This window comes from Artibeus jamaicensis, unplaced genomic scaffold (genome assembly GCF_021234435.1).
Source record: "Artibeus jamaicensis isolate MK-2021 breed Jamaican fruit bat unplaced genomic scaffold, CSHL_Jam_final contig_1998, whole genome shotgun sequence".
NCBI lineage: Eukaryota > Metazoa > Chordata > Mammalia > Chiroptera > Phyllostomidae > Artibeus > Artibeus jamaicensis.
In genome coordinates, this window is record NW_026521407.1 from 16,770,708 (window position 1) to 16,780,412 (window position 9,705).

At 56.7% G+C, this 9,705-nt stretch overlaps 1 protein-coding gene across 1 annotated transcript in view; it reads right to left on the minus strand.

Annotated features, from left to right (window-relative positions):
* Window positions 1-7,166, minus strand: part of CACNG5 (calcium voltage-gated channel auxiliary subunit gamma 5) — a 29,968-nt gene extending 22,802 nt beyond the window's left edge. The window contains exon 1 of the mRNA XM_037128074.2: window positions 7,020-7,166. The gene's annotated coding sequence lies outside the window, so the exon portion shown is untranslated. The remainder of the gene's footprint in view (window positions 1-7,019) is intronic.
* Between the last annotated feature and the right edge of the window lie 2,539 nt (window positions 7,167-9,705).

Sequence of the window (9,705 nt, forward strand, 5' to 3'; positions counted from 1 at the left end):
TCAGCAGGGTCTAGACACAAGCCATCGGCTTGCAGGGGGGCACGATGTGGGAGAAGGTCAAAGGAGGAAACCGGGGCCATGCCACAGACCCAGACTCCTTTCTCCTGCACACGTGGAAATTCCTACTCAGCTTGGGCTGAGCGAAATCCCAGTGGTACAAGCAGCATTATCAGCTAATAATAACACTTCAGTCTGAATTTACAGAGCCTGGATCTCCATGGGGACAGTCACAGCCCTGTCCAGGGACATGGGGAGGAGTGCATGAGGTGACCCACTCCTGGTACTGTCATCAATGGCTGGTACAGCCAAGCTCTGGGACCTTATGTGGGGCGGGGATCGGCTTGGCTCCGGACACACAGCAGCTGTGCCCCCTCAAGTTTCCAGAGTGACCTGTGGGAGTGGGATAGACAGGGGGACAGGGGTGCCTGAAATTCGGAGCAACGTCCCGTAGGAAGGTTTCAGAGAGGGGCAGCATGTGGGTGCAGGGTGCCAAGTGGGGCCCAAACACCACCACATGCCTGCCACCGCACTCAGGGCTGGGGCCCCGGGCCTCTCCTCTGTGAGTTCAGGGGTCAGTGATGCCTTGTGCCCCGGTGGGGTGGGGCTGGCCTCAGTGTCATGTGCCCGCCAGCCCCAGAGCACCTGGCAAGCTCCTTCTGCAGAGCAGGGCAAGGCTGGCTGAGGCCCCTGGGGGCAAGTGAAGTGCAAGTGAAGGTCACCCACCAGGGAGCAGTCCCCTATACCGAGGCCAAGTGAGATTTACCCAAGAAGTCACCTGCATCCTAGGGCGACAGTCGGGGGTGTCTGGGTGTGCCAGTCCATGGGGAAGGTGCTGCTTTCTGGCATGACAACTGGTACTGCCCACAAGTGCCAGCGCCATCCTCTGTGGGGTCCCTGTTTGGAGGAAAAGCCGTGATGGGCAGTGGAGAACGGGGGCAGTCACGAGCCAGGGACAGTGTGGTGCTTGGGACCCTTAAGCCCTTGACCCTGGGGTCACATGAGTCCTGGAAGAGAAGGGGTCAGCAGTCAAGAGAGCAGAGCCTCCGTGGTCACAAAAAATGTGGGTAACCCTGGTGCAAAAAATAATAAGTTTTGGCAAATCGGATGTTGGGAAGTTGGTGACGGGAGTGTAAAATGGTGTTGTGGACCACAGTTTGGTGGTGCTTCGATTAAGTCACACATATGATGACCCCATGGCCCAGCAACTCTACGCCTAGGGATACACCTAGAAAACCTGGTGACGGGTATTACGACAAATGTTTGTACCTGGATGTTCATAGCAGTATTATCTGTAACAGCCAAGAAGCAGAAATAACACTAATGTCCATCGACTGATGAATGGATAAACACATGTTGTAGACCCACAGTGGAGTATTATTCAGCCATGAAAAAGGAACAGAGTGCTGAAACACACCACCACATGGGAGAACCTGGAAAATGTAACGCAAAGTGGAAAACGTCCACATGTTGCAATTCCCTTTGTACGCAAGGTCAGGTCCAGAACAGGCAAAGGTACAGAGATGGAAAGCAGATGCGTGGTTGCCAGGCACGTGGGGCAGGGTGCAGGGGGCAATGGATGTGTGCCGGGACTCGGCAACGGTGATGGCTGCACAGCACCTGAAGGTACTAAGTGCCACTGAATCGTATACTCTAAGATGGTTAAAACAGTGGAGTTCATGTTGTGTGTATTTTACCACAATAAACCCCCCCTACGGATTGCATTGATTTATAGCAAAGATGATGACTCACCACAATTTAAGGAAGATGTATGCACATGAGCAATGAGGGCAGAGTTGGGAGGGCTGCAGGAGAGGAGGGAAGACTGGCTGTGAGGTGTCTGAGCACAGAGGAGCTGCTCAGTACACTGCACTTCCCTCCCGTGACCCCTCCTGCATGGGAGCTGGCCTTTGCTGACCACGCCCTTCCACACATCCCCTCATCCTGCACCCCGAGATAGGCAGGACAGGTCCCTTGCTGTCTTCTGTAGATCCAATGATTCCCTGCCTCCCTGAGCAGCCCAGACCCCAGGGACGGAAACTCCAGAGCTGGTCGGTAACACCTGGCACCCGACTCCAGTGAAATGCGTGATCGGCACTGGTGAACACAAGCTTGCAGGTCTGGCAAGACCTACAAAGGGCAAAGGGCAAAGGAAGCACTGGGCTTTGATTTCAGTGACCAGTGGGAGCAAATGTCGTTTAACAAGCAGGTTGTGAGTACCCCTTCGGCAAGTCTTTGTCCTTGGGGGTTGGGGAAGAGGAGCAGATGCTGGCAGTGCTGGAGGCAAGTTGGCTGACGGAGGTGATGGCACAGAGGCACAAACAAGGGACCCTAACTGGGGAACATCTAGGAAGGCTTCCTGGAGGAGGTGGCACTTGAGCCGAGTCCATTACATCACCTGGTTCCTATCTGGGGAAGAGTTTTTATTTCAAATGAAGGGAAAGGGAAGAGATTTTTGGGAGAGTCAGACCCTGTGCCCAGTGATTTGGTTACATTTTTCTTTTACAAATTCCAGTGGTCTCCGTAAGCATACTGTGCTCCCTGGGTTCAAATCCTGGCTCTACTACTTATGAGCTGGGTGACTGTGGGCAAGTTATCTGTGCTTCAGTTTCTTCCCCTATAAAATATGTTTGATGACAAGGACCTCGATGAGCTGCTTGACAGCTAGATAAGGTCAGTCAAACACTCGAACAGTAGAGGAAAAGGAGGGGACATGTGTAGGAACTATTGTCATCATATCCACTCCCTTTACACTTGACCGTGGCTTTGGGCTCGTTAACTGACAAGGTGGCCTATAAGGATCCGTTGGCTTCATTCTTTCCCAGCCATCAAGTGCAGCAGAACCTCTTGCAGACGTCATGGGGTGGGCAAGACGGGCCCAGTGTCCACAGGGCCCGGAAGACAAAGGGAGTGGCCACTATGTATGTGGCACCTCTCGTCACGGCTTGAGGTTGTGTGATGCCTGTTGTCTTCCTTCTAGTTTGATCCTCACGCCAACCCCACGGGGCAACCGCTCTCTCCTCCATTTTAGAATTAAGGAAACTGGGGCTCAAGGAGGCAGAATACTTTGCCGAAGGTCACACGGGCGGCCGAGCTCCAGGCCCCGGTTCCACCCATCCTCCGCCCAGTAGGGGGGACAGGGGCCTGGAGGGGCAGAGCCTGGGCCGCATCCCCAGGCCAGAGCTTCCCAGCTGGGCCTGATTCCTGGACTCGGTGCCAGCCTGACACCCAGGTGCGTCTCACCAGGACTGGACGGCAGGGGGCTTACCCACGGGCAGCTTCGCAGTGATAAGCGCCCGCTGCAAGTTCACTCCTATTAGTGCAGAAGTGCCAGGTACAAACCAGACGCCCCAGAAGGGATGACACTGTCACTAGCCACCATCTCCTGGAAATGTCCTAACATCAGTCTGTCCATTTGCCTGACATGTGGGACTCAAGACAGTACTTTAGAAAATGACTCGCTGCTGGGTCCTCTGTCCCACTCACCCCGAGGCCTGTCAATCTGCCCTCGGCCCCTGCCCCTCACTAAGCTCTGCCTCAAGACGGTGCCAGCAGTCACACAAGCTGACTGGCTGGAGGCGGCTGCCGCCTCCCCCCGCCCCCCCCCCCCCGCCGCTGTGTGCATCTCCCTCCTCTCCTTGTCTCCCTCCCCTTCTCCTGGTCTCCCCTCAAATGTCACCTGCCAAAGGGGCCTTCCCTGAGGCCCCTTGGAAAGTGGCACCCACCCCCACACTCTCTGAACCTCCAGCCTGTCTTCCACTCTGCATTTCCACCTCGCAGCCTGCTGTATATTTTCCTCCTTCAGCATGTTTGCTGTCTGCCTCCCTCTACAGAACGCTTACCCCTAAGGGAAGGGCACTGAATTTTGTCTGTTTTGTTCATGGCTGTATTCCTGATGGTTCTCAGCAGTGGGTGACCATACCCTGCCAGGTGCCATTGGGAGACATTTCTGGTTGTCACAGTGGGAGGAGGTTGGTTAGGTTTGCAGACCTAACCAATCACCGCCGACAGTTTTAAACAGCCAGCTGACTAGCCCAGGCTCTGCAAATGCAGAGCACACCACCTATGGAGTACATTAACCACCACGCGGCCTCACTAAGGGGAAGGGAGAGCAGGGGGCTCTGTCACCTCCAGAAACCACACAGCCATAGGACTGGAAGCCTCTGGAAGCTTCTGTCTAACACCTGCGTCCCCAGCAGGCCGCCCAGCCCGCATTCCCACCAGGAATTCCCACTTGAGGTTCATAGCTCTCCCTGCTTGCTGCTGACCTCACTCCCCAGGGGCCTCCTTGGGCCCACAGTTGGGCCTTTCTCTGCAAAACCTGAGGCTGGGAGAGTGCCACCTTCTCTCTCTTCCTCTGCCCACCTTGTCTTGCCTCCCCCTCTCTTCTGCCTTTTTCCTCTCCCCTCACGGGTCCTGAAAGCTTTGAAACAAGTCACTAATGCTAACTTTTAGTAGCTGACATTATCAGGTACAAGGCCAGGGGCCAAAGGAATGAATCTCTAATGGTGGAATATTAGGCACCAGACAGCTAGTTTTTGGAGGACAGGATGATATTTGGTGGGCCAGGGTTTTCCTGGTGCTCCTGAAGTCATAGGTAGTTTGGCCCCACTTCTGCCAGGGAGACAGGCTGACCCCAAACCCAGGATGAAATAAGAGTAGGCTGGTGCCAGTGACCGCCTGGGACTGAGCTGGGGGGCTGAATGGGGTAGGCACAGAAGGACAGCGAGGGCTGGAAGCCCGAGGTGGAACGCCAACCCCCCAGGGTTGGGCTTGGTGGAGACTGGGGTCTGAGTTTTCCGTCCTCTTATCCTGGGAGGCCAAACTCAGTCTGTGAGCTGCCCCCAAATCTACACCACTCCTCCGGCTCTGAGGGTGGCGTGAGGGCTCCTGGGCACATGGTCACTTCCCTCAAGTTCAATGTCTAAGAGTCAGGTGGGGGACTAGAGGAGGCAGAGCAACCAGCCCTGGACACCTCCATGAGCTGACACGGACATCTGTGTCTTTGCTTTACACAAGGCCCGGACCCACGCTACAGATGAGGAAACTGAGTCTCTGGGTCAGGAGCCCAGCTGGGGCTGGAGCCCGTGTTTTCCACCCCGACATAAGGCCCACCTCCTCCAGCTGAGAGGGAATAGTCCGGCCAATCTCTTCCCTCTGCATCCTCCTCTCCCACCTCAGCCCCAAATCACTGAACCTCCACTCGCTACCTGAGAATGGCCGACTGTCACAAGCCTGCTGCCTGCTGCCTGCTGGCTGGGCTGTGGGTGCAGCCCTCCAGGACGCCAGGTCCTCACAAACTGGACCTGTGTGGACAGGGCAGCCTGGCTCCTCCCTGGCCTCGGGATAGCCACACCTCCCACCCATGAGAGGGAGGCACCCCAGGGACCTGGCCCTGACATGGGATGCCCCCAGCTACCTCCAGCTGCTGAGTTAGCAGAAAAGTGAGTCACAGCCAGGGCATCGCAGGCAGACTCAGGCAGGCAGGGCTGGCTGTGGTGTCAGCAGAAAGATGCGACCGACCAAGCTGCCTGTGGCCTGAGAGGTCCTGAAACCGGGACATCACATCCAGACCAAGAGCCCCTCGCTTGCCTCCGTCCGGTGCAATCAGAGAAAAAGGTGCAAAAGAGACTTAACAGAGAATCCGGGGACCTGGCCAGGGACCTGGCTCCTGTTCTGAGCCTCGCCAGTGCAGACAGGGCGCCCCTCACGGAGCTGGGTGTAGCCACGTGCTCTCATCTGCCCCCTAGAACCTGGCAGGCATGATGGTGCCCCATTTTGTGGTTGAAAGGCAGTCACCCACTTCGCACTGGATTATCAGTGACCGGATGAGAGCAGGTCTCAGGACAGGACCTTAATTCATCAACCCCCAGGGTTCACGGAGAAGATGAGTGAGCCTGAGGTGGCTGGGAGGGTGGTCCCATGTTGGGTTCTGGGGGATGGTGAGAAGCCAGGACCGTGACAGCCGGAGTGTCACATCCATTTGGGGATCCTGTCCTGAGACCTGTTCTCATCCGGTCACTGATAATCCAGTGCGAAGTGGGTGACTGCCTTTCAACCACAAAATGGGGCACCATCATGCCTGCCAGGTTCTAGGGGGCAGATGAGAGCACGTGGCTACACCCGGCTCCGTGAGGGGCGCCCTGTCAGCACTGGCCAGGCTCAGAACACGAGCCAGGTCCCTGGCCAGGTCCCCGGATTCTCTGTTAAGTCTCTTTCATTCCCAGGAAGTGGCAATTTGATCATCAGTCCTAGGAAGTGATCATTTGACTTCACTTACAAAATTGTACTAAACTGCATCTTCGTCAATGGCCAAATTAGGATGACAGCAAAGAGATAAACCAAGTAATTAAAACGAGGGGGCTTTGGGGTGGCTGGAGAGACTTGGGGGTGCATCTGCCTGTGGATTCCCCGTGGCCACCACCGCCTTCTCCCCCCGTGTCCGTCTCTGCTCCGTGGCGGCCGGCAGGGACACTTCCTCCGACCCGGCCAGACCAGGCGCCCTCCCCGTCCCGTGGGGCGCGCGGGAAGAGTCCTGCCTGGGGGCAGGCGGAGCGGCGGGGCGATGGGACAGCTGGGGAGGTGAGACCACCCGGCAGGCGGGCTGCGATAAGTGGGATGTGCGACGCGCGTGGACGGCCCGGCTCAACAGGTGGCGGTGGGCTTGCCCTCCGCATTATCCGGATAATTCCTACCGAGCATTCAAGTCCGCCCAGGGAGTCTGCCCTCAGCTTCGGAGCGGGCGCGAGACCTGCCCCGCGGCGCTGGCCACGGGGAGGCACCAGCCCCTCCCCGCACATCCCGGAGCGGGAGACGCACACGCGCTTCCCACCGCGCGGCCCCCGCCTTCGCCGCGCCCGGCCAGGAGCGCGCGCGGGGGGCAAGCCGGCCCCCGCCCCGGCTGCGTGGTAATGGGGTGCGGGGTGGTGAGCGCTGGCCGGGCGCCGTGGAAGCGGCTCCCGCGGGAGGTCGTACTCCACCGGCTGGGAGAGCTGGTGTCTCCGGGTTTTCCCGGCTCTTACCTCGCGGGAGCCTCAGCGACCCCGATTCTGGTGCAACGCTCCTCGCCGGCTTCGCCTGTCAGGCGGTAGGATGCGCGCGAGGTTCCCCTGGCGCCGGTCCCGTGTAGTCCCGCCGAGCCGCTCCGCGCCCGTGACCGTGGCCGCAGCCGCCGCTGCGGGAGCCGCGAACTCGGAGAGGGAGGGTGGGTCGGGGGCGGGGCAGGGGGCGGGGACTGGGACGGGGGCGGGGCCTCGCGCCTCCAGGCCTCCCGGCCTTTGCGCCTCCGCGTCGAGAGCTCCCGCGGGCCCTGGGATCCTGCGGGCGCTGGGATCCTCCCGGGAGCTGAGCCCCTCTGGGGGAAGCACCCTCATGGGGTTTGCAGGTGGAGAGTTAGAGGCTGGGCTAGGGAGGAGAGACCGCACAGGGCTTAGCGGAGACCCCCGAGCCCTGGGTCAGACTTAACCTTCAAATTCCAGCTGTTACTGCTACTACTGCTCAATGAGAATAACCACAATATGGGACCTAGTATTCATTGGTCACTTACTGTGCGCTAGGCACTGTTCAAGGCGCTTTGCGTGTATTAAGTCATTTGACCCCCACATCAACCCTATTTTGCAGACGGAAACACTGAGGCACGCACGGAGCAGTGACTGGAGGTGCCCCAGGACACATGGCTGGAAAACGCCTGAGCCAGGATTGCAGCTCAGGTCTCTTGTGGCTCAAGGTCCGTGCATCAAAGCCTCACTGTGCTTTCTGTCTGTGTGGTGTTAAGACAATTACTCCTTAAAGGCAGAAGGCCTGGCACATAGTAGGTGTTTAGTTATATTTGTTGAGTGAATGAATAAAGCTGTTAAGGGGGAAGCCACCAAAAAAAAAAAAAAAAAAAGAGAAGGAAAGAAAAGAAAGAAGAAAAAAACACTGGTGGAGCTGGGTTAGTGATACGAAGATGAAAAATGGGTATAGCAGCCAGGAGATGTCTCTTCTTCCAGGTCTGCATTTAATATTCCCAGCAAAGGTCAGAGACGCTGCCCTGAGATCATGTCTTGCAGGATCATCTCTGCTGGGCAGCAGCCGTGTCCTCAGACAACTGCAGAGTGTGTTTGGGGGCCAGAGGACTGCCGGAGAGTGGGTTTGAGGGCAGAGATGGCTGGGGCAGTGGGTACCCGCCCTCGTGGGCTGGTTGAGGAATGTTAGAATGTGCACCTGCTCCCCAGGTCCTCTTTGATCCGTCTGATGCTGCTCATGTTGCAATGTCCAGGGTGAAGCAACAGACTCCTTACCTGCAGAAGGCACCCTTTAAAATGAAAATAGTTTCTAGGGATGCTCACAGCCTCTCCTCAGTCATTCTGTGACTCCTCAGTCATTCTAGGGGAAAGTGGGGAGGTCTCACATGCTGGGTGGTTGAGAGAAAAGGAATTGGGATTCAACATGTTTTAGCTTCTAACTTACTGTGTGACCTCGGACAAGTTACTTAACCTCTCTGAGCTTCAGGTTCTTCTTCTATAACCAGGGCTGCCTTCGTGGGCATGTGACCTTTGCACACAGACCTGCTCTTAGAAAGGCCTTATGCCTGCTTTAATGACCTGTTTTGGTCTCTTAAAAATTTTAAATCATTTTTAAACAGGGCACAACATTTTCAGTTTGCACTGGACCCCGCTAGTTGTTAGCCAGCATTGGTTATAAGACCCACCTCACTGGGTTACCGTGACACTCACTGAGATAATGTTTCCCACAGGGGTTTCCCTTCCACTGAACTGGTCGTAAAGACAAGTAGGATTTCATCAGGGAGACAAAGGGATGGGAAGGGAGTATCAGGCAGAGGGGCCGGTATGGGTGAAGGCCTGCGAATGTGAAATTCCATTCAGGGAAAGACAAATAAACGCTCTGGGGTCAGGTGGGGGGTGGAGAGTGGAGATGAAACCAAAGAGGCAGGTTGGGGTCAGCGTGAAAGGGCTTCCAGTTCTTTTTAAAGAGTTTGGACCTCAGCTTGGGCGCCTGTGAGCAGGGAGCACTCGGAAGGGGAGGCAGATGGGCACCAACACCTACACCCTTAGCCCACAGCTCAGCTTGGACTGGTTCAGATAATGAGCCAGGCAGCGAATGGCGTGGGCAGGGGCCCTGCTTGGAGGCTGCCAACATGGCCTGTTTGAGCCGTTCGCTGTCGACACAATGGGAAAATGCTGTAGGTGTCAAAGCCAGCAGCGGCACTTGGGGACTTGGGGATTCTGGGCCTGATAAATAATGGAGCAGCCCTTCATGCCTGGGTCTTTTTCAACTCTTTCAATAATTCATGAATTCCACATGGATTGAGAAGTCTCGTAAAACGTCATTTTTTTTTTTCTGAATCCTGAGCCAGTCTGAGCAAATCTGGTCGCTTCATGCATTAGGTCTTAATTAGAAACATACACACACATGGGCACATCCAGCTCTGCAGAATGCGACTTGTGATCAAGTCAAGGAAAATGCCCTATTACATCCCAGACGGGGGCGGGGCAGGTCCAGCCAGGCCCCTGGGAGGAGGTGGAGGTGGGCGCCGGCTGTCCTGGGGGGACAGGGTTGGCGGGGAGGGTCCTCGGGGTGTGCACGCTCCAGAAGAGACTGGATGTTTTGGTGCTCAGCACCCTCCCCGTGGGAGGGGCTTCCTCCTTTGCCTCCTGGAAGCCAGGCTCAGCCACAGGGCCTGCCTCGGCCAATGCAATGTGAGCA